At 42.9% G+C, this 24372-nt stretch overlaps 1 protein-coding gene across 3 annotated transcripts in view; it reads left to right on the top strand.

The window, feature by feature from the left end:
• The window catches only part of PPARGC1A (PPARG coactivator 1 alpha), a 612967-nt gene that overhangs the window by 124582 nt on the left and 464013 nt on the right, over positions 1 to 24372 (top strand). The window contains exon 1 of one of the 3 annotated variants that reach the window (XM_054687885.1): positions 23776 to 23839. The exons of the other annotated variants lie outside the window; for them this stretch is intronic. The gene's annotated coding sequence lies outside the window, so the exon portion shown is untranslated. Of the gene's footprint in view, positions 1 to 23775; positions 23840 to 24372 lie in introns of those variants that run through there. 3 annotated transcript variants of the gene reach the window in all.

Genomic DNA, 24372 nt, shown 5'->3' with positions numbered 1-24372 from the left:
ACCACACTGCTTAAGCAACACTACTCATGCACAAGACAGAGATTTTTAACATTGCAACGTCAATATATTTTTTATTACACTGGAAACTATGGCTTTAGTGAATAATTTTTAATAGCAAAAGTCCCATTCATCAACGAGGTTCTGTGGTCGGCTGTGGCGATCCATGCTGACAAATGAGGAAATCAGTGACTGAATTTAAAATCAGGTCCTTGGAGAAGTTGTGTAATAAAGAGCATAAAATTTTCACCGCAGCTGTTCTTTGTGTTCAATCTGTGTATTTGGCTGTGACTTTTGGCAGCATTTGTGCATTGGTTTTGGTATAGAATATTTTATCCCCTTCTTGGTAATGAGACCTATGGATTTAGTTGACTCAATTCTGTACTTCTTTTTATGGCTCCCTCCACCAGTGGCCTATTAGCCATTCTGTTACTATAGCGAGAGGGGTTGTTTAGGTTCTTATCATTAAACATTTAGGAAGCACATTTATTAAACACATATGTAGTATAAATTGCTGTTTTACAGAAGGGAGGCATCAGAGCTTTGAGATGTTTACATTTTGAGAAGGGTAAATTTGTAGGTCAGATGCCAATAAAACCTAAGAACTTCATAGGGGTTGTGCCTTTTGGATATGTTGCTAGGGTTGGTTGGTTTGTTTGTTTTTTAAAGATTTATTTATTTATACATACAAGAACTGGGGTACAGGCCAGAGGTGTGGGGGGTGAGAGGATTCACCAGAGACAGAGTGGGGAACAGAACAGGAGGACTGACTGAAATACACTGCTGAGGGGAGCAGCGGGCGAGTCAGGAGAGGTCTGCTGCGCCATGTGGGTAGCTCCCTGGCCAGGGATCGAACTCGTGCTGCAGAGGCTGCAGATAGCTTCACAGGTTGTGTCTTAACCCCTTGTGCCACCAGGGAGACCTTAGGGTTTGCTTTTGGTGTAGAATTGAGCATAGTAAACCATCTTTTATAGTTATCTACACATTTTCTTTTATATTTAAAGCTCAGATAGCGCTGTTTTCTTTGAGCATTCACTGCCTAGTCCAGAATCTGATATCTGTAGGTATTTATCAATAGTTTGTATTGGCTGAACAGAAGTACACTGTTAGGGAGGTAAAACACCCTATCAGTCACAATAGGGTTAGTTATGTTAACAGTCTTCAGATTAGGGGGCTTAGTGGGGGTCCTGTCTATCACTGATATGAATGCTGAGTCACACATGCTGAATAGCTATAACATGGTAGTCTAGAGAAGTCTACATAGATTTTAACCCTTAATCTTCACAGCAACTAAATGAGATGTGCAATTTTTCCTGTTTCACAGACAAAGAAACAGAGTAACAGCATGGTTAGACTTTCCAATTTTTTATGTCCCAGGGCCAGGATTCTCAGAGCTTTGGACGTATGGCCTCAGAGTCCAAGCCTATTACCATGACACAATATTTTTATAGCCACTTACTGTTTTTGTCTATCAAAGCATCTTTGCCCCACCTCCCCCACTTTTTTGTGATGGTACTTGAATTTTGCCTTTGCCTCAACTGGCTGTATGATTAAGATGAGGCCAGTCAGAGTTTCTCTTTCAGAAATTTGAATATTAACCATTAGTGTAGCTTAGATGCATCTCCTTGGAGGTGGCTGGTGTGAAGGTTGTTCTCTTAACTACATAACTACACCCCCTTCCTTATCTCAGTCCCTGTTCTTTCTGAAGCCTTATCCTGTTGTCTTCCCCGAGGCACAGTAGCTAACCACGTGTTCTCTTATTTTCTCTTTGTACAAAATTATTTGGGCTTATATCAGCCAAGGATGGTTTCTGTTGCTTGCAACCAAAAAACCTGATTGACCCAGAGCGTGATTGACAGGAAAGTGGTTGCACCTTACACATTTCTCTTTTGTCTCCATCTTTCTGGGCTCAGAGCAGTAGAGACTTTGGAGGTGACCAACTGGGTGCTTTTGGCCATGCTGTCTTGTGTAGAAATGGAATACTTGTTGGATAGAGACTGAATTGAATCAAAATGTGTGGCAATTTCACTTCTACTCAAAGCTTGTGATGAGCTCCAGGTAGAATTTATTTTGACTCCTAGGTTTGAAACAAATAATTGAGGTTGGCTTTTCTTGACCTTATGGTAATAAATTTTGTTCTTTTTGCAGTGACCCTTTTCTTTTAGATACAATGATTATGTATGGATGAATGAAATTTCTTTATTGTCTTTTATGAGATATTATATATTCCATAACAGCCCATGGAAGTAAATTGTGTGTTTGTGTTTAGGGTGAGCTGAAGGGAGTGGAAAACTCATGTGCAGAAAGGAAATGCTTTTGCAAGCACATTTTTGAGAAGAATATATATCAGGGCATCACAGCCTACTGGTATAGATTGTGGGCTTGTGGGAAAGGGAGAATAGGGATGTGGCTTTTAGTCTCGTATTTCTACTATTGCATCTCTGGGAAAGCTCTTAGCCTCTGCGACATTTCTCCATTTACTATAAGGTTGTAATGCCTGTGTTGTGCCTGGCCTACAGTAGGTGTTTATTAAATGATACTCATGATTAATAATATTGATTTGATGTCCAGGCTACTTTCTAAGTTTGAGCGAGAATCACTTTGTTTTTTATTTACTGTTTTTTATTTATTATGTTTCAATGCATCTGTCTTTTCTTCTTAACGATATTCAATATCCTTATCTTTTATCTTCTTCCCCTGTCATTAGCCTAAATTAGTCCTCAGTAACCTAACATATTCCTCCATACATTGTATACACTTGCTGTTGAAATGAGAAATGGGTTACTTTGAAGGGTGACATAGGAGGATACACACTTAGGGGTAGGGCAGATGTTGATAGGTAGGTGGGCACCTCCATTTACCAGTTGTGTGACCTTGGACAACTTTTTGGTACTCCTTGTGTGCAGTCCCTCTCATCACAGAATGAGCAGAATCAATGAACTAGAGATCTATAGACCTGGCACAGAGACCAGGTACCCAAATCGAGACTTTTTTTTTAATGAATTTTATTTTTATATTCCCCATACAATTGCAACCCCCTTATTTTGACCCCAATCTCTCCCCTCCCCGCCCCCCACCCCCCATGGAGTGAAGAAATCTGTAACTGGCTGTGATCAATTAATTGTAAACACCACTGCACTCAGACCAGCCAAATTGAGACATTTTTGATGACAACATCATTTTCTGTTTGAGTGTACACAGGACGTACACAGTACACACAGGTCAGGAATACTGTGGGGATAAAATTCACAAAGATGATGGCCATTGACCACAACCCAGTGCCAGGAGAGCTTTGTCTTGATTTTGTGAATAATTCAAGAAAATTGTTCCTCCAATCTAATTCACATAGATAAAGAGGCTGGACTTTGAGTGAGTTAACCAGCAGGTCTTTATTCCTTATCTTCTCAGGATTAAATTCTTTAGTATTAGAGTTGACAGATAAAATACAGAAAAACCAGTTAATTTAAATTCCAGATAAACAATGAATAATTTTAGCATAAGTATGTCCTGTGCAATATTTGAGGCATAATTATACTAAAAAAAATTTGTTATTTATTGGACATTTAAATTCCCCTGCACATTTATATATTTATTTTCCCAATCTGGCACCCCTATATGGGATTACAAAGGAGATACTCCTATTACTCTTGCTATAAAGTCAAGAACAGGCCTTTTCGGGTATCTCTTTTCACTCTCTGATTCCCTGGATTCTAGTACAACACTGTCTCTGATGCTTTTCCCACAAACGCCAGTAGAATCCTGTTTTACCTTAATTTTGTGTTCATCTGTTTTAATCCTTTTCATCATATGAACAGCATTAACTCATCCTATTTATATATAATCTATTTATAAATACTGGAAAAGAGAGGGTATACTTGGCAGGAAAACCAGCTCCTATTTAGCAATTGGCAAACGTCAAGAGTGGTTTTGACTTCAATAAACAGTAATAAAAGTTGTGATAGAAGGAAGGAGATTATTACCCTCCTCCTTTTTGAGTAAATTTTAAAAATGAAAACAAACACAAAACATCCCATGACAAAGAATGGAATAATTTTTGCCTCTATCCTTGCAGAATATTCCTTGAGGCTGCTTCTCAGTCCCAACTCTCCAGGCACTAACTAAACAGCTTTGCATTAATTTCAGAGGCAGCTGGGTTGAAACCAGCACTTGATGCCTCTGATTGACCATGGCATGGCCAGTCGCCCATGCAACCACCTTCTCAGAAGCTTTCCCAGGGGCTTGCTGGGGTAGGGAGCCCAGGGTGGGAAGAGGTTGGCTATCACACAGGTTTTGCTGCTAGAGCTGCTACCTTCAAAAGTGGTAGATGGGTGCCATCCTGGAGTTACAGACATAACTGGTGCCCAAGAACTGGGCATTGCCATTCCATTTTTGTGGGCCCATGGAGAAAGCAGTAAAAGGAAATTCTTTGTCTGGTTTCTTATCTTTCAAAGTGAGAGATTAAAATTTAACTGCATAGTGATTTGGTATCCACGGATGAAGAGATTCCCGGGAAAAGCTGACTCTGGACAGAAATCTCCAAAGGCCAATGATTCTTTACCCACAGAAAGCTTGTTTGGAGGGGAAGGGGTGGATTTAGACTGCACTAGGCTTTCTTGGTGATAACTCAGCTGGTTTAAGTTCATTCTCAACTATTCTTTAATTTGTGACCTAACTCTGGTTCTGAATAGCTTCCTATTTAGTTAGAAAAGAGAGAATTTGTACCAATAGATATGCAATTTTTATTCCCAGAGAGAGACTTTAGAAATGAAAGCTCATAAAGATAAAGCCTTCCATGGAGAAGCTATAATATGGGTTTTAAGGACATTACCTGAATATTAATGTGCACTGAAGCATCATTCAAGTCAAATTTTCTGAGCGTCAACTACGTACTAGACAGTGCACTATAGCTATTAAAATAATGATAATAACTAGTACTTTACATAGGCCTGCAAAATTCTATTCTGAAAGTTTTATGCATTTAGGTATTTATCTGTCTTCTTTTTTGCTCCATAAAATAATCTCATCTTTGGTGCAGGTCTTCTCTAAGAAAATGCAGTCACAAGGAAATAGAGAACAGGTAATTTCTATCCTCAAAGACCTGGATTTAAGTTTTAAAAAGAAAGTATCTGTAGCTACAACAATCAGAAAACAATTTAGTGTCATTCTTAATGCCAGAATTCAGAGTTAGGGGGTCATTCTGGGAAACACAGGAAAATTGTCATCCTGAATCAGGCCTTGGGGAATGGGTGGACCTTGAAGTGATAGCAAGGGTTGGAGTGGTGTCGGCTCTGGGGCCGGGGAGAGCATGCCTTAGTGAGAAAGCAAGGCAGGCATGACTGGGTGACATTTCTGAAGCTTCTTAGGGGAAAGGGCATGTCTAGGAGATGGAACATCAGGTCTTGGCTACCTGCTTACTTGTAATTGACGTTTTCCGCTGACTAGTGGACGGCCATCTTGACCTCATATCTCTTCATAGTCTACCTTTCTCAAAAGCGACCAGAATTGACATAATTAGGCCATTTCAAGCCACTCATAACTGTTCTTTCTTTCAATGCTGGAAGTATTTCTGGAGCTGCTATTTTGTACTTGGAAATTTCTCTGTGTTTGCCTGGGGTTCAAATGTCTGCAGGGCATGAAGAAAGGAGCCGTCCTCAGGACAGCCTGCTTGTGGGAGGTCAACCTCAGAGAAGCCCGTGAGCGCATGCCGCCATCCAGCCCCTCGGCCCTGCTGCTCCTTTGGGCCCTCCCCTCTACCTTCTCTTGCTGCTTCTTTGCCTACTTCTTTCTGTCTTGGAGGCAGCAAGGCCCCTTTCACCAGATTTCTATGCTCACTGCTGCCTGACGTCCAAAGTGATAATCCTTTTTGTTCTGCGTCCACGGGAGTCCTAGCTATTTTCTTCCAGCTGCTCTAGCCATTTTCCCCTCAAATTTACTTATGTCTTCATTTCTCACATTCTCCAATGAATTCTGTCTCCAACTCTTCCACTGTTCACTGATTTCATACCAGATGCTTCTCTCTGACTTATTGCTTTCTTCCTGTTCCTTTTCTCTTTCAATTAATTAATTTATTTTTCATGTCTGCTGGTCTCCATCCCAGAAACCTTGGCCCCTGAGTCCAACTTAAACATCCAAGCTGGTCAAGGCTTTTGGATCAGCTGGACTTGGGATAGAAGCCGATTCAATGCTTCAGGAACTGTGTGTATGAGGACAAGTGGTATAGTAATCTGGGCTTAATGGTTCTCATACTTGGAGATAAAACTCCCTACCTCTTACCTCTTGTGTGAAGATTAAATGTGATGCCATAGGTTTTGAACACCAGGTGTAACAGAGAGCAAGAGCACAATGAATGTCATGTATCACTCGCTGTTTAAGGCCATCCTAGTTCAAGTTCAGGGAGTACTTTTAAACATTTACATCCTACATGCATTGACATCGAATGGCTGCACACGACCTCTTGTCTAATGCAAAACCAAGATGGCAGAAAGAAGTTAATTTGCTAAGTCATTAAGAGATACCGAGGGAGGGGGAATTTTAAATAGGCAGTTTCATCAAGCTCAAGGGTTTAAAATTGTTATAAAAAGCAGAGAGACCAGGTTCCTAAACCGAAAAGTGATACAGGACAATTTTCCAGGGATTCATCTGGCAATTGGATAGAATATATTAAGGAGATTGGATGCAGGAAAACCACTTAGGAAGCCACAGTGATAATTTGCTTTTTTTTTTTTTTTAAGATTTTTTTATTTATTTATAAAGCACTGGGTATAGTCAGAAGCGCAGGAGGATGAGAGAAATCACCAGACCCAGAGCGGGGAACAGAACAGGCAGACTAACAAAGTACACTGCTGAGGGGAGCAGCGGGCCCGGCAGTAGAGATCTACATGCCATGTGGGACACCTTGCTGGTGGCCGGGGATTGAACTGGTGCTGCAGATGCTGCGGGCAGCTTCGTAGCCCAGAGCTCAACCACTGCGCCACTAGGGAAGGCCCCACAGTGATCATTTGAAAGGGGAACAAAGACCCAGATTTAAGTGGCAGCTGATAGGAAGGATGACTAGGGTACATGAGGCTGTAGGGCTAGTACAATGGAGGGGGGAGGGAATAAAATGTGAACTAAGACTTTGTCTTGGGACATTGTGAAATGCTTTTCTCAAATAAATAAAAATAAGGAGTTTGCAAAAAGGAATGAATAGGGAAAGAGACACTGAATTAAACTTCAGATGATGGTGTCTCTAAAATCGTATCACATGGATACGAATTTAAAATTAAACAGAGTCAGAAGTAAGGGACTGTATTGAGTCATTGAGTCATTAATTGAAATGTTTTTTTTTTTTTTTTTTTTTGTGGGACCCTTGCCGGCGGCCGGGGAACGAACCGGCGCTGCAGAAGCTGTGGGCAGCCTTGCAGCCCAGCGCTCAACCGCTGCGCCACCAGGGAAGGCCCCAAAATATTCTTTTTTAATTCATTCAATGTACAATTATAAAGTGCTTCCTATGTGTAGACATGATTGCATGAGCTAGAGATAGGAAAACAAGTGCCTGCCCTCCTGGAGCTGACATTCTAATGTGAGACTGAGCGCACATTCAGGGAAACAGTGATCATTAATCACGCCGACTTTTGGATGACACCGTGCTCAGCATTTTCCAGGATTTTTTTGTTATTTATTTCTCAAGACAACTTGATGAGACAGATACTGCTGTGATCTCCATTTTATGATGAGGAAATGAAGGCTTAGAGAGACGAAAGCAGCAGACTCATGACTGAGCTCTGTAGGATATTGGCCCGTAATGCTGGAAGGGAGAAAAGGAGTTAAGAAAAGGAGGGAAATCAGAAGTGACTGGTAACAGCAACCAATATCAAGTGCCCAGGAAGTGAGGTAGTATAAGAAATGAGGAAAGAGCTTAGGCTTTGACCAGAAAGATACTACTGATGACAAAGCAGTGATTAGTTTCCCCAAGAAGAAGAACAAGTGGATGGTAATTATCAGATTCCTCCCCAGACTGAGGAATGTCTAGTGAGAATGGAGAGAGAGGGGGAATGTGAGGAGAGAGAGAGAGGGAGAGAGAGGGAGAGAGAGAGAGAGAGAGAGAGAGAGAGAGAGAGAGAGAGAGAGGACGAGCAGGAGAGAGCAAGGGAGCAATTAACAAACATGACCACATGAAGTGATGTTTGACGGGTCATCAACTGCCCACCAGGCAAAGTGTGGAAGGGAGAATAAGATATTGGTGAATTACAGATCCTCAGAGGCTAAAGAGATGGGGTTCAGATCAATGGTGGCTGTGTGAGAGGGTCTGCCTTGATGGGGGGGCGCCTTTTTTGGGGGGCTTGACTCATGGAAAAGGAGGATGAGAAAGGAGTTGGAAGGCATGGATTTGCTCAAATGGAGTGACATTCTGGTTAGTTGGGATTCTTGCTGCAGAAAACCAACTTTTTCTTCAAAAAGTAAGATTCCATGTTATCAAGCACAAGTCCTGGTCAGCAGAAAGGTTTGGGAACTGAAAAGAGGGAGGAATATTTTCAGTAGTCTGTCTGGGGAATTCATTAAATGGAACTTACTATCCACTTGGTTGTATTGTTGATGTCTACCGTAGTTTATTTATTTATTTTGGATTTTTAAAATAGCTGTTCCTCTTATCCTGTTGGTGCATGTCTTGTTCTTGTAGAAAAAGTGCTGGTGATATTAAAAGGAAATTTGTATTTGCACTTTTGTTAGTCTTTCACATCCTCTTCCTGTCAACGTTATTAGTGTGAAATGCCATTAATCATTACGGTGTCATAAAACACATTTTACAATAATGTTATTTCCCCCCAAGGTTTATTTCTACCATTCTAAGAGATATTTGTGTTGGAAATAGCTTTCATTTTGAGCCTTTCATCTTGAACTCCTTAGTTATTCCTGGGACTACTGCCCCTTAGTTGATAATTGGTTTTGGATGTCTGCTGCAGACTTTGTAATCTCCTGAGGGAGCTCTGTAAAGGGATGGGGTAAGCCAATAAAAAGACCCTTAGTTTTTGAACAAAAATCACCATATGGTCTTTCCGTAGGACCAGGTGTTCAAAGCTGGGGTGTGAGAAATCCAGCCAGGGTCATCAGAAGTTAGGAAGGAGCTCTTGCCTCTGGGAGACGGTAAAGAGTGGCCCACTCAAGGATCTGAAAAATGAAAACCGAGGTTGTTGGTAAATTGAATAGGCTAATATAATTCAGGTTTAGGGTTTAACAGTCAGGTTAGCCAGAGAACTGGAACATGCTGAGGAAGAATCCAGAGTTGCTAGGTGCCTAAGGAATATTTAACTTGGAGGACACCCAGGAAAGGTGGCAGGGTTTGATGAATAGGCACAAATGTGAGAGAAGGTGATGTAGGATCAGCTGGTTGTCATTATCCTTTGCTGGACGGTCAACTTTGAAGTGCTCTGAATGACAGGTAGCTAACTTTTCTCCATTGCAACCCCATAGCCACGTGGGTCAGGAGCAATCTTTGTGATATTTATTAAATGCTTAAAGAATCCCAATTGGCATAACAGGGTTGATCCTGTTTTGAAATAGTATCTTTTTTTTTTTTTTATTTCTATCCTTTGTTTTCTCACTTTTGTGTTTTCCTCATCTAGTGAAAGTATGCAAGAAGGGGGCAGGTGCTGATCTTCCTTTGGAATCTAGTTGTGTGTGTGTTTGTGTGTGTGTGTGTGTGTGTGTGTGTGAGAGAGAGAGAGAGAGTGGTGTTGAGCATTTTATTAATGTGAAATGGGAGATATTGATTCTTTCCCAGGACACTAGGGCTGAGTCACTTTGTTGGTAGGCCTGGTCCTTTGATATTTTAAACAGAACTCTGAAAAGACAGATAAAGTAATAATAATATTAATAGATAAAATAGGTGGTTAGTCCTTTTGTCCCAGTTTGGAAGCTCTAGGCTTCAAAAAATTAAGGAATCGATTTTAAGAGGCTTATACATGAAGACAGATGATTATTTTATAAAGAGAGCTGTGTAATGGAGACTCCTAGATGGGGCATATGATCTCTGTTTCTTGGCATCCATGCCCTTGTGTTATCCTCTTTCCTTGGTTTTGTGACTTGTTATAAATGTGGTCTCACCTGCATTGATTGTTCCCCAGGAGACATTTGACAATGTCTGGTAAGTTTAAAAAAATTGTTTTCCATTACCATTGGCTTGATGGTGGTCATGTTGATATCTAGTGGGTAGGGACCGTGGGTGCTGCTAAGTGTCCTACAATGTGCAGGAGAGCCACCAGCAGAGATTACCCAACCCAGAATGTCAAGGGTGCCACCACTGAGAACCTTGAAATTAAAAGAATAGACTATAGTAGGCAGTAATAGGCTGTCACTTCTAATATTAGGTTATAAAAAAGGCTGTGGCTTATGTGTTGGGAACACTTGGATAGCATATGCTGGGGAAGGCCAGCTGCCATATTGTGAGCCAGCCCTGTGTGAATGAGCTTGAAAGTGGGTCTTTGAGGCCTGCCAGCTCTCACATGGGTGAGTCTGGAATCAGATCTTCCTTCATTTGAGCCTGATCAGTCCCTTGATTTTAGTCTTGTGAGAAAACTCCAGCAGGATTCATTCAATGATGCCACTCTCAAATTCTTGATCCTCCAAAGTTGTGAGATATCATTTGTTATTTAAGTTGTTAAGCTTTGGGGTAATTTGCTACCCAACAGATAGCTAATACACAAGCAGTCTGGGCATCTCATTTATAAAGAGTGATCTTCTCAGGATCCACCTACAGGCCTTTCCTCTCAGATCCTTGTGGTCACAGTTAAAATATACATCGATGTTCTAGTTGTAAGGTAGTCTGCAAAAGTAAATACAGGTTTCCCTACTTATCTGAAAGGAGAGTATTCCTTCGAAGCCCTTGTTTTGCAGAAATGTTATAAAGGGAAGAAACTATTTTGCGTTTTAACCACCACTTTCCTGGACCTTTGGTGGTGCCTGGAAACACACCTCCCTCCAAAAGTAAAAACACTCTTTGGATTTCTATCAGTTAGTGAAAACAGGTACTAACACAGATCTTTTTTTTTTTTTTTTTTTTTTTTTTTTTATAAATTAAAGCCCCTGTTAATACAGGTCCCATTCTTTTTTTTTTTTTTTTAAGATTTATTTATTTTTATACAAGAACCAGGGTACAGGCCAGAGTTGCGGGAGGGTGAGAGAATTCACCAGAGACAGAGTGGGGAACAGAACAGGCAGACTGACTGAAATATACTCCTGAGGGGAGCAGCGGGCGAGACAGGAGAGGTCTGCCGCACCATGTGGGTATCTCCCCAGCTGGCTGGGATCGAACCCGCGTTGCAGAGGCTGCGGACAGCTTCACAGCACTGTGCTCAACCTGCTACGCCACCAGGGAGGCCCCTAACATAGATCTTTTATAAAAGCAAAGTGGTTGATGTGAACATTTAAAAGGCATTTTTTGCCTCTGTGATAGGAAGTGGTGTCTTGGCAAGACAGAGGAGCAGGACTGGTGAAGGGACAACTTGGTATCATTTCCTCTGTGAGGAGAAGCTTGTGGTTTTAGGCAACTTTCGTGGGGTGGCTCTTGGCCTGACTGCTGGAGAAGTTGTGTGTCCCATTCACCTCTTCCCTTCTCGTAGCAGATATTTTCCCACTGAGATCTGCTTGCATGCAGGAAACTGGTGAGGAGGGAAAGAAGGTGTGGATGGCTCAGGTGCTATGCTCTTGGCTGTGGGTTGACTCTCAAGGGACTGTGCTATAATAGGAAGCGTTGTTTCCTCTGTGGGTTTGGACAGTGTTACTAAAGAAAGATGGACTCTGCTTTTGCTTTCCCTTAAACTCCAATGCCACCCCTGCTGCTTTCTGACTTGACCATAACCATTTGGAAGAGAAATCACATATTTTATCCTCATGACTGCATTGTAAGTGGTAGGGAGACAAAGAATACATGGGAAGGGGGATGTTTGTAAACATGATGACCTACAGAAGAATGATTTATGGTTTAGAAAAAGGAAACCATGGTATTAGATGAGTCCCAACAGCAGGTAGTTTCATCTTGAGAAAGAGAGCACAGGAATAAGATTTTGGAATTTGAAGATAAATGTGTCCATATCTCAACTCTGCCCCTTATTAGCTTTGTGATCTTGGGCAAGTCACTTAACCTTTCTGAGGCTCAATGTCATCATCTGTAGCACATAAAAACACCCAATATAATAAGTAGCATATTTCTGTATATCCTGTGAAAAATCAAGTCTCTTCTGTTTAATAGATTCTTGGAAGTTTGGTTTTTGTTTTCCTTTCTCCAGACTCTCTAGAAGTCCCTGGCACTTTTTTATTCTTCCTTTTTCTTTGAGGACATCCACGTGTACCTTGTACCTTGTTATGTGGAAAAGGGATCCTAGCGATACAGGCCTCACTGGATCTAGACTTTAGTTTCCTATCCATCACAAACATATTTGAAATTTGAAAGAGGAGAACTGGATGGATAAAAGCTCAAGTTGCCAATAGAAGGACATCAATGGGTAAACACTTGGGGGGGGGGCGGATCTGTGTCTTTCTATGGTATCTTAAATCACCCTATGCAGGCAGCCAGCTCTTTCTCCTCTTCCCAAGGCTGACTTTATAAATGCAAAATTCTCACTAGAATTTTGAGCAAAAGGGCTGCACTCAACACCAGTTACCCTCTCCTACCTCAGTAGGTGATTTGTTGCTTTCTTCTTTCCTTCCTAAGGGGTGAAAGTTACCTGTCGAATCTCACTTCAAGGCAGGTACAGGCTAAGATGCTTCACTCATTCATTCTTTGTAAAGGGTTGCTGGAGATGGAACCTCACTGTCTTTAAGTCTGCATTGTTTTGGGAACCCCTTCCTGGACCTCTGGAGATGCCTGGAAACACACCTCCCTCCAAATTGGTCCCAGCTTTCAATAGCCACTGTAGAGTGCTTTCTTTTTTCAAAATGCCCATCATCAGTTGATTTCACAAGGTCAAAGAGGGCTGTGAGGCCAGAAGCTCACTGCTAAAAAGTGATGCTGGAGTGGTTAGGAGCTTGGGATTTGAAGTTGGCTGGTGTGGTTGACTTACCCCAGGCTCCCATTCTGTATTACAACCTTGCAAATGCCATTTAACTAGCCTTCCACAAGCCTCTTTCCTCATCTATAAAACTGGCTTATCATGATATAATTCATGATGCTTTCATCTGCATTTCGCAAGACCAGTTTTTAACACTTTAAAATGTGGACTCATTTAATCCTTACAGCAACCTTAAGAGGTGATTATCATTATCACTGTTCTGTACGTACAGAGCCAAGGCAGAGCAAGGCGAAGTGATAGGCTCAAGGTCACACAGCTGATCAGTGGAAGAACTGGAATTCAGCCTTAGTGATATGGAGCCCCTACTCCAAGCACTCCTCAGCCCTGGTTTCGTAAGAAACCTTAAGGACTCATTGAGATAATACAGCAAAGTGACATAATGACCTCTCGGTTGTTTTTGTTATTTTTTACTAATTGGGTTACTTTTCAGAGGAAAATCTGAAGTGTGTTCTTAAATGTTCATCAGATTAAAGAGTCATCTCTTATTGACCTCTAAAAGTTACCAGAAAAAATGTAATGGTATCTTTTTTCTTCTTTTGTTCCCTCTTTCAAGTCCAAGTGCTACCAGCTTGAAGAATTTCCATGTTTTAAATACAGGCTGGCATACCTTCTTTTATTGTGCATGGCTTTATTGTTCTTGGAGCTACTGTGGTTTATTACAAGACCCTCCACCAGGAAAAAGATTATGACTCACTACAGGCTCAGAAGACAGCATTTTTTCTTTTACCAATAAAAGTATTTTTAAATTAAGGTGTGTACATTGTTTCCTTAGAAGTAATGTTATTGCACATTTAATAGACTATAGTATAGTGTCAACAATACTTTATGCACTGGGAAACCAAAAACTTCGTGTGACTCATTTTAATGTAATAAGTCACTGTACAGGGGTGACCCTGCAATTTCTCCAAGGTGTGTCTCTATCAGAAAGTGGGGGTGGTAGGCTTTGTAAACACGGTAAAGGGGAAGCAGTGATGGGGAGCATGGCTGGGTAGTGGTGCAGTGGTAACTAGCTAGCAGTAACCTTCTGCCAGGGTCCGGCAGGAAGTTAACTTGGATATGGTAGCTAACAGGGTGCCTCAGTGGCTGAGAACAATCATGGCTGATCATTCAGGATTAAATACCAGCACCACGAGGGGGTGACTAAGGATGGAGTCAGTCCTGAGTCTTGGCCTTAAAATCGTTGCAAAGGAGAAGTGAAGGCCGACGATGGAGTTGGCTTGTAAGGACCATGGGAAGTCACAGCCATATTATTGAAGCTGACCTTCTGCTTAAACCTGTAGCCATTTCATCAATCACCCACCCGTTGGGTCTCCTGAAGGTCAGTCAAATGATTCCGTTAATCGCCTGCTCATTCTCGGGTCCTCGCTTCAGGAGTAATAAATTTTTAAAACTTTTTAAAAAATGAAAAGTTGGGTGACAGGTGTGTGTGGAAGAAAAATAATCAGATGGAAGAACAGTCATTTAGGAGCAAGCGGTCAGAGCAAGAGCTGGAAAAAGGAAAAAGTTTTCTACCGCGGAGGGCGACCACATGCTGACTCACTGGACTGGGCTTGGATGAGAGAGGGGCGAGGTCCTTGATTTAATCTGGGGGTACCCTCCGTGCCACTCGATTCTGTGTTACTTGGCATCAAGTCTTTCTAGCATTGAGTAAGCAATTTCCAGAAGCTGACATGGGGACACAGATTACAGAATTACCCACAGAGATAAGGTCCTCGACCGTGACAAGCTCTCACAGAAGGTGCCCTTGAAGTCAGGGGGCCTCCTGACCCACTTCTCACTTGTCATTTAAAATATCCATCTTTCTTTTGTTATCCCATTTACTGGGAAAACAACACACACAAAGGGGTATATTTGCTTTATTATAAAGGAGATTTTTGGTGTGTAAAAATAGATTATGTTAATGATAAGGTGAGGGTTGGGGGGCAGCTGTTGAAGCATCAAGCAGGGAGCTGCTTGGTCATGTGGTTGAAAGACTATACTTGTTTCAAAACCAAGGGACTTCATGTCAGAAAGAACTTGGCTCAGTCTGTATTCTGCACGACTCACTGTGTGACCTGGGCAGCTTGCTTCCCCCTCTGAGTCTGTTTCCTAATTTGTAGGTAATGATAGTCATACTTATCCCTTAAGGTTGTCATGTTTCATGAGAGCCTTCACAAAATATTTGTTGGTATAGCAAATACCCTATGATCATATAGAAGCTAAAAACATAGATTCTAGAAGCAGAATATCTGTGTCTGAATTCTGGTTTCACCATTCACTGTGGCCAATCACTGAAACCCTCTGATCCTTCATTTTTGCATCTATAAAAAAGTGAGGTGAGGAAGAATATCCCCATCATAGGTTTGGGGTGAAGATTCGATGAGTTTCTGTGTGCACCACCCTTAGATCAGCGACTGGTCCCCTTAGTGCCATGTGTGTGTGTTGGTCATTGTGATCTGGAGGGACAATTGTAAGTCAAAGGCAAAACAAAAGGAAGCATGAGAGAGACAAAAATCTCTGCCCTTCATGAAACTCCTGGTCTATTGGGAGAAGACAAGGCATGGAAAACACTACAGCGCCAAGCCTGGCATTTCAGTGTTCGGCTGGTGACAGCTGCGCATGTGATCAGGGCTTGCCTGGAGTCCCCAGAAGCCAGAATCTGAAAGGCAGCGATGACCTGTAAGTCATGCCTTGCCTGCACCTCCTTCCAGTTCCTCATCTTGCATAGGGATGGATGTATCCTTGGAGATAGGCAGGGAAATAGAGGTGGCTGCCTGGTAGGCCACTTATAAGGTATCTTTTTGTCCCGAGGAGAAATGTTGGGCTTCTCATCCTTGGTTGGCTGATTCAGTTGTGCATTACTTGTACCCAAGAGAACACAGACCGCAAGTGCCAGAGCACCTTGAGTGATTAACTCCGTAATCCTCAGCAAGGCGTTGTTGTTGAGAAACAGGCCTCCTGAGACCAAAGGGCCAGAAGCAATAAAAAGGCCCACCCAGTGCTGCCTTCCTGTGCGCCATGGGTATATGCTTGCAAAGTTGGGGACCAAGCAAAATGAAACCTGTTTTCTCGTTAACATTCATTGCCTAATTGGAGATTAAGTTCATTGAAAAATTGACTCCAAGTCTCTCATTTGCATAGAAATGTGTGTTGTAAGAAATAACAAGAGTGTGCATTGTCTTATCAGCCAACACTTTCTACTCATTAACCGGGGGACAAATAAGAGGACAGACTTTTTTCCCCACTCCCTCCTTACTTTTATTCTTCTTCCTCCTCCCCCTACCTCCCTGCCCCTCCCTCCTGTGCCCCACCCGCCCTCATCCCCTCTACTGCTGTCCAGATTCACCTCCTCCACCCCCCCAACTGCCCAAAGTAAAAGAGCATCCAAGACACAAGAGAACAGAAACTCGCCTAAGCTGCCAGGATGCGACTCCGAAGCAGGTCACAGCATATTTCTGAGAACAAAAACTGTGATCTCCTGCCCTTTCCGCTTCCTGGGAAGTTGGTTTCTTTATTTGGCATTTGTTTAGCATTTATTTACAAAGTTTAGGCAGCAGCTGCGACTTCAGCAGGTACACAGGGAGAAGAGCTCGCAGGTTGCCAAATTCCACGAGTACAAATCAAATGTAATGCCGTGTTCCGTGAGTTGTCGGTATTATGTGAAATTAAACTTTGGACCGTCAAGTTGCTGTATGAGAAGGGATGTGGCCATTGATCTCTGCAGGCAGGTGGTCAGCATTAAAGATGAGAGGCTTGTCTGGCTGCGATGCATCAGGCAGTCCTATTTGAAAGGGGTGGGCTGTTTGGGGCATTGTTTCGGGGGGTGAGGGGGGCAGCCCATGGGCTAGATATTGGCTTTCTGGTTGAATTGGGCTGGGCCTCTCTAATAATAGCTCTCCCAGGGAAAGGCCAATTTGCTCTCCTGCTGTTTTCTAGAATGCTTAAATCCCTTTTTCTCAGTGGCCCAGTTATGTGCCTTAAGCATATGGGAACTCCAGCAACTATCTGTCCCAAATCACACATCCCCAGCACATTTCTAACAATGTGCTATTTTGATGGGGAGCAGAGATGGAGAAGGGGAGGCAGAGGTTGCCCCATGGAAGCTGAGTGAGGGAGCCACTGGTCACCCTTGCAGAGGGACTGCAGAGGAAGTTTTAGGGCCTGGAATGTTACCCCCACCCTCTTGGCTGTGGCTGGAGTGGGGATGCAGGTGGCCTTGTGTGAGACACGACCGGACGATCTACCTGGTTGTGGCTGTTGAGATCTTTGTTTGATCTTCTGTTTTTGCTTTCAAGAGCTAGACACATCGATAATCAATCTGTGGCTAATTATTCAGGATCCGAGGTAGAAGGATTCTTCTACTTCCCCATGGCTTCTTTCTCCATGATCATTTTTTGAAAAATTTTTTTAAAAAGATTGATTTGTTTATGCATACAAGAACTGGGACACAGGCCAGAGGTGCGGGGGTGAGAGGATTCACCAGAGATAGAGCAAGGAGGAGAACAGGCAGACTGACCGAAATACTCTGCAGAGGGGAGTAGTGGGCGATACAGGAGAGGTCTGCCGTGCCATGTGGGTAGCTCCCTGGCCAGCCGGGGATCGAATTCATGCTGCAGAGGCTGCGGATTGCTTCATAGTTTGCGTCTTAACCCCCTGTGCCACCAAGGAGGCCCTTTCTCCATCATCTTGAACGCCCCCCATAGCCACTTTTTCTAACTTCAAGCCTCAGACCCAAGAAAGGGGTTGTACAAGGACCATTCAGTACAATTATAGTCACTCTTTCTCAAGATGCCTGTGAAATCACCATGTCTTGTTTTGCTCTTTGTCCAACATCTGGGCAATTCCAGCTTCTTCTTCTGGGTGCCATACATCTGTAGGGAAAAAAAATAGCTGACAGGCTGTGGACTCACCCAAACCATGGGCATTTCAGTGTTGAAGCATGATGGAAGCACTTGGGATATGGTTTTAGCCACGTGGTCACATCACGGGAGGGTGGAGCTATAAGGCAGAAACCATTGCATGGGAAAAGCGGTGGCGAATTTTGTTTTTCAGTTGAAGGGAAAAGCTTAATGCCAACAGTCTTTGCAGCTTTGTAAGTGTCTCTCCATGTATGAACAACAGTGTCTGTCATTTTTTGCCTTGGAAAGATATATCTGGAATTAAGCATTTAAACTCAGGGGCTGACTTTCTGGGCGCCAAGAGGGACCTTGGGGAGGCTGTCACTGGGGAGGCTTCCTGTTCTGGAAGGTGACTCAGATGCAGACATTCTTCCAGCGAAGGAGGCCAGTGCAACAGTAAAGCTGGCTTTGTCCCTCCCCTTACTCAGAGCACAGGGCCATGCCAGAAAAATAAAAATTTCTTAATTGAAAACATTTTCTAAATTTGTTTAATTTGTAAAATTTGTTAAATCAAAATTGCAGCCCAGTGTATATGTTCGGAGCCTGCCCCTGTGGGCACCGAGAATACTCAGGAAAGGCTCTGGGTGGAGGTGTGGAAGCCTCTGGGAGGACAGATTTTCTCCTTTAAGATTCATGGTGATATAGTGGATCAAGCTTGTGCAGCATGTGAATTGTTGCCAATAATATATTATTTGCCCACCATCTGTTTTTCTCATGTGTCAGAGTATTGGCACTATAAGCTTTTAAAATTAGAGATCGAACATTCCCAGGACTTAGGACAAAGTCTGACACGTGTTTGCTTCTTGATAAATGTCAGTGGGATGCAGGAAAAGATCTTATAGGTTACACTTGGACTTGTAGGAAGAAAGTATGGAATTTGGGGGAGGAGATAATTATTTTCTATTTTTAGGTATTAATTTTTTTTCAGATTTATTTTTATTTATGCTTACAAGAATGGGGGTGCAGGCCAGAGGTGCAGTGCCAGGGTGGGAGGTTTGAGAGCATTCACCAGAGTCAGAGCGGGGAACAGAACAGGCAGATCTACTGAAATACACTGCCGAGGGGAGCAGCGGGTGAGACAGGAGAGGTCTGCTGTATCATGTTGGTCAGCTCCCTGGATGGGGATCAAACCCATGGCACAGTGGCTGCCGACAGCCTAACAGCAATGAGACTTAACCCCTTGTGCCACCAGGGAGGCCTGGTATTGAAAATTTTATATTAGAAATGGCTGCAAATAACAGCTTCTGTCTTGAGCTCCTAATGTGTGTGTGGTCCATTCTCATGTATGAAATTTAATCTCAGCTGCTGTGCGAAGGAGTTTATTGCACTTATTTTAGAGATGACAGAACTGAGGCTCAGGGATCATGGGGTACCGGTGGTGACGCATAGCAAGTGGGTATCTTGGGCCATGTTTGTTGTTCTGTCTGCCTGACCCCGACCTATGCTCTGTGCCCGTCCCCTCTGCTACCCTAAGTGATGTCCCTAGCTGATTGGAAAGTCAGTCTTTTTAAACAAGGGAATAAGTGAAATGAGGGGATTTCATTTCCCATCAGATTTTGTCTCTCTTAGAGAGATTTATGCCCCTGGATTGCTTTTCATGGGACCTTTTTACGAGTAGCTAGATTTATAGATAATAATCAATAGAGTGCTCAGCTGCACCTGTTCATATGTGCACCTTTCACCAAGAGCAGGTGGGATGGGTCAGGGAGAGGTGGCCTTGCAGGTCCTGAGTGACCTGAGTTGGCACTGATGGAAGGGAGGGGGAGATGGAATAGGCTCTAGAGAGATGGTCAGGGAATCATGGGGATCCGTCTCTTCATTCTGACCATCAGGACAGAGTATAATCCCCACCCCAATTCTCCATGTGCATGTTTTGAAAATGGATGCCCATGAAGCATGCCTCTAGCACCCTGGACATCCTGAACATGCGAAGGGCCTGGATATGAATGCTCTTGATGTCAGACTCCATTCAGCAGGACCAGGTGAAGCAGGGAGGCCTGACCTTGCTTCGAGGCTGTAGGTGACCACCTGACCCATCTGCGTTTATGTGTATTGGGCTGAGTCTATTCTTGTGTCTTTGATACCTTCCCTTACTGGGTCATTGAAATATAGAAATGTCTTGTTTAATTTCTGCAGGGCTTTAGTAGCTTAACACGACATCATCTGGTAAGAGAACTTAAGCTATTCTTCTCCTAGGTATATTTGAATTTAATTTCAGTACCCTTGGAGACCAGAAAAACCTTCAAAAGGCAAAAGAATGAATTGCTAATTATGGGATTCCAGGGTACTGAGAGAACAGAGTTATAATAATTTTCAGGGCAAAGGGTTCTTTCCCAGATGCCCTTCAAATATGATCACAGAGACCATTGGCTTCTCAGTTTTGAAGTGCATCAGAGTCACTTGGGGAACTTACTAAAAATGCAGGGGATAGAGAACATGTAATCTAGACACACAGGTTTGGAAGAGGACTCAGGGCCTCCATGAGACCCGGGGGTACAGAGAGCTGCTTGGGTGCTTTTTGGCGAGGAACGGAAGTCTCCAGTGTGATGCAGGCTGCTTGTGTTTGTGTGGATGTCACCAGGTCACCTGTACACAGGCCCCACAGCCCCGGTGACTTTGGGCTCTACCTGACTGATAGGCCTGGCTTTTATCCCAGGAAGAAGCAAGAAGTAGCCTTTTCTTTATTTGCTGGAGAGATTCAGGGGCAGCTTCCTTTTCTCTAGGTCTTGGGAACGCTCCTGTATAGGCACTGTGGAGCCCTGCTAAATGTGCACCAAATCTTCCCCTGCTTTCTAGATGCATCGGTGTCCAGTGTAGGATGTTAGTGGTCACATCCTGGTGTGTTTATTTTTATGCAGCCGATTGCTTTTCTTATACAAGTATCATATCTTCTTTCACTGCTTTCCTTCTGTCCTGCCTCTGTTCTTCTCTTCTTACCTGTCTTCTCCCTCCTTCTCTTCCTCGTTCCTCTTTTCTTTCTTTGCTCCTTCCTTCTTGCACCCTCCACTCCTCTCTCTTCCATTCCCCCCTGCTTCCTTTCATCTTAAGAGAAGGAAATCAGTATGAAGCTTAGTATTCCGAGAAGCATCTCTGTACGTCTCTCCATTCGCCTGTATGTATTATATATACATAAATGCACATCGCTGTGCATTTGTATTGGCAGTGCGTGCTTGTAAATGCTGCCGTAAACTCAGCTCTTCCATCCAGGATGGGAATGGAGTTGTTACAGACAGCTGATGAGGTGGCATCTGTTGGCCAACAGCTTTATGCTGCAGTAGCTCTGAGCAGATCACATTAATAGGAATCGCATTTTAAAGTTGTAAATTTGATGTAAAATACTAAATTTGACAATAATTGCATTATAAAGCAAAAATTCTATTTATTAAAGGGCTCCCGTCTCTCCTTCGTGTGAGGGGCTCTGAAATTCTTGCTCATACCTGCCCCTAGCAATTATCATGCCTTCACTAAAATACTGTTTTATTTTTCCATTTTCATAACAACTACATTATGATGTGACATATTTTTTTCCAGATATTTTGCTTGAATAAATAAATAGGATATTAAATTCAACTGGGGTATTAGATTATAAATTAGTTCTGTAATAGGCGTCATAATGTTATTTAGATTTTCAGTTTACACAGACCTTGTAGCAACTCCCCAGAGCTATGCTACAGAATTAGAAGTAGATAGAAGTTGATGTAAGAAAATTGGTTTTTGTAATATGCTGATGCCAGTGGAGTTGTGCTATGTGTAAAGGTATTTAAATGGAGCGTTCCTCCTGCCTTCACTGTACAGACTAAAGATTGATAATGATTTCACTGACTGATTTCTTGGGTCTCATATAGGCTGCATATGAGACTAAACTCTTCTTTCCAAAATTAAAGCTTAGCTCCTTCCTGTCTTAGCCCACGAAGGCTAAAAAATCCATTCCTAGAATGCATGTCAGCTGTCCCAGGGGTGATGATTCTCTTTCATTCTGTTGGCTTAATAATGACATCACAGTCTTACAACTGTTTCTGGATGACCAAGTTAGTCCTTTGAATTATATTTCATATTGAAGGAGATGCCACCCAGGAATACTGTGTTAAGATTATTGAAGTCACCAGGAGGCAGGATGTCATTTAGTGAACAAATACCTACTGCCCATCAATGGAAAACATGCACCTTTAATTAAAGTGTGGATTGGCCAGGTGAGGGCAGGTAGCAAGTTGGAGAGAGAGCAGCTAGTAGCCAATGGAATTTTTTTTTGTATTGAGTGCTTTCCTAACCCTACACTCTGGCCAAGGTGAGATAAGACTGAATGAGTGAGTAATGCTTTTTGCATTTTAACGGGTTGGATGAAAACCCAAAGAAAATAGTGTTTCATGACACATGAAAAGTCTATGACATTGAAGTTCAGTGTAGATAAATAAGCTTTTATTAGAACATGTCTAGAAGGATTTTTTAAAAAGATTTATTTATTTATTTATTTATTTATTTATTTATTTATTTATTTATTTATTTATACAAGCACTGGGTGCAGTCAGAAGCGCGGGAGGATGAGAGAATTCACCAGAGCCAGAGTGGGAAGCAGAACAGGCAGAAGGACCGAGGTACGCTGCTGAGAGGAGCAGCGGACCAGACAGGAGAGGTCTGTTGAGCCATGTGGGACCCTCGCCTGGTGGCTGGGGATCCAACTGGTGCTGCAGAGTCTGCAGGCAGCTTCACAGACCAGCAGCACTCAACCGCTGCACCACCGGGGAGGCCCTAGAAGGGTTTGTTGATGTCTTGTCTACGGCTGCTTTTGCAGAGGAGAGTGGTTTAGACAGAGAGCCAGTGGCCTGCAGGCCTAAAATAGTCCCTCTCTGTTCCTTTACAGAAAAAGTTTGCTGATCCCTATTTAAACCCAAGCCAGGGTAGATGGCTATGTTCCCATCCTTCTAGAAATCCCCTGTTGGGGAGGACTTCGGTAGGAAGTAGATATTTTGTGCTGGGGATCTCTGGTCATCAGGGAACAGTGTGCTTTACCTAAGCGGGAGAGAATGAGTTAATAAATGAGAGGGACTGGGCTCCTGGGCTTGGTTTAAAAAAATGCCAACTGTGAAATCAATCCAACCAACTTCTGTAGTCTGACTAAAAAATACCCTATTGGGATAAGCTCACTTCCAAGTGTTTTGAAACTCTTACTGGATACCAGAAGTTTAGGGACTCATGAGACTTATAAAAGTGTCTCAATGGGGCAAAGTCTATTTTGGAGTCTTGTCAACCTGACGACACTAGTGGAACACAGCTGTGGAGAGGCCAGGCCTCCGCCATCACTACTGCCCTGACACGTTGGAGAAGTCTCCATTCTCTCCAGGCCCCAGTCTCGCCACCTGTGAGCTGAAGTGACTTGCTTGTTGACCTTGCGGGCCTGTTTGGTTCTGAGAGGACACACATGATGGGAACTGTCACTAGCGTAAGGAGATCCCTGCCCCAGAAAGGGAAGGCCTTTCCTGCCTGGTGTCTTTGTAACTTCCTCTTCCCTTTAAAATGCTGCATTTCATTAAGGGTTCACAAGTCTTGACATGTTTGTAAAGAAAGACACGGCAGGAATTCATATGCCTCGCCTTATAACAAACATGTTGTGAATAACCTATATTTGGAATACAATTTGTCAGAGGGATGCAGGCAGAGTTTTAAATGTGAGCAGTTTCTGAAATGCAATGTTTTATTCTTCTCCAGCAGATCCCAGAGCTCTTCCACTTTACACCTTGAAGGGAGTCTTTATTGGAGAAGCTGCTCTCCATCTCTGAAGAATGGGAACATTTGCATTAAACGATGCCAGAGATGCCATTGTAATTTCATGAGAATTACCCTTTCCAATGAATGTTAGATTAAGGACCAAGTAAAATCCCTTGAAAGTGGCTGGAAGATAAATTAGAGCTGAGCCGCAGTTAGGTAGAACTAAATTTTATTTCTCCCCTTTAAAATGGTTTTTAATTGATTTGGCATACTTTTTAAGTTAATAATGAATACTGTACCTGGGCCTGCGTGATCACTCCTGTGAATTAGATCTATTGCGCTGGAAACAGCTTTCCCTTACAGAGGACAGTGGTTTTAATGAAGAGTCTTTGCTTATTGCACCGGTGGAAATGTGGTTCATGGTGGTTTCAGACAGTGCTCTAATTAGCAGTCCGGTCTGCTCCCCTGAATATTTTACCTGAAACAGTATGGAAATGTAGAAAGAGAGGTGCTTTATCATAATGCGGAGTATTCCGCACTCTGCAAAAGTCCCTGTAAATGCGTGGAGACCTTGGATGTGGGACAGCCTTGCAAAGATGTTACAAGGCCCAGGGATCTTTAAAAGGGGTGAAAATAGATCACTCTGAATAAACAAACGTTTCTATGTTAGAGTGATGAATTTCACCTGGGGGCAGGCTGCGATGTGAGGTGGGGAGACGGGAGGGGTCATTGTGCTCCCCAATAATGGG

The sequence above is a fragment of the Talpa occidentalis genome, unplaced genomic scaffold, assembly GCF_014898055.3.
Source record: "Talpa occidentalis isolate TD23 unplaced genomic scaffold, MPIMG_talOcc4v2.1 talOcc4.6, whole genome shotgun sequence".
In the NCBI taxonomy this organism is placed as follows: Eukaryota; Metazoa; Chordata; class Mammalia; order Eulipotyphla; family Talpidae; genus Talpa; species Talpa occidentalis.
Note: the sequence above shows the minus strand (reverse complement) of the source record. Positions and strands in the feature narration are given on the sequence as shown.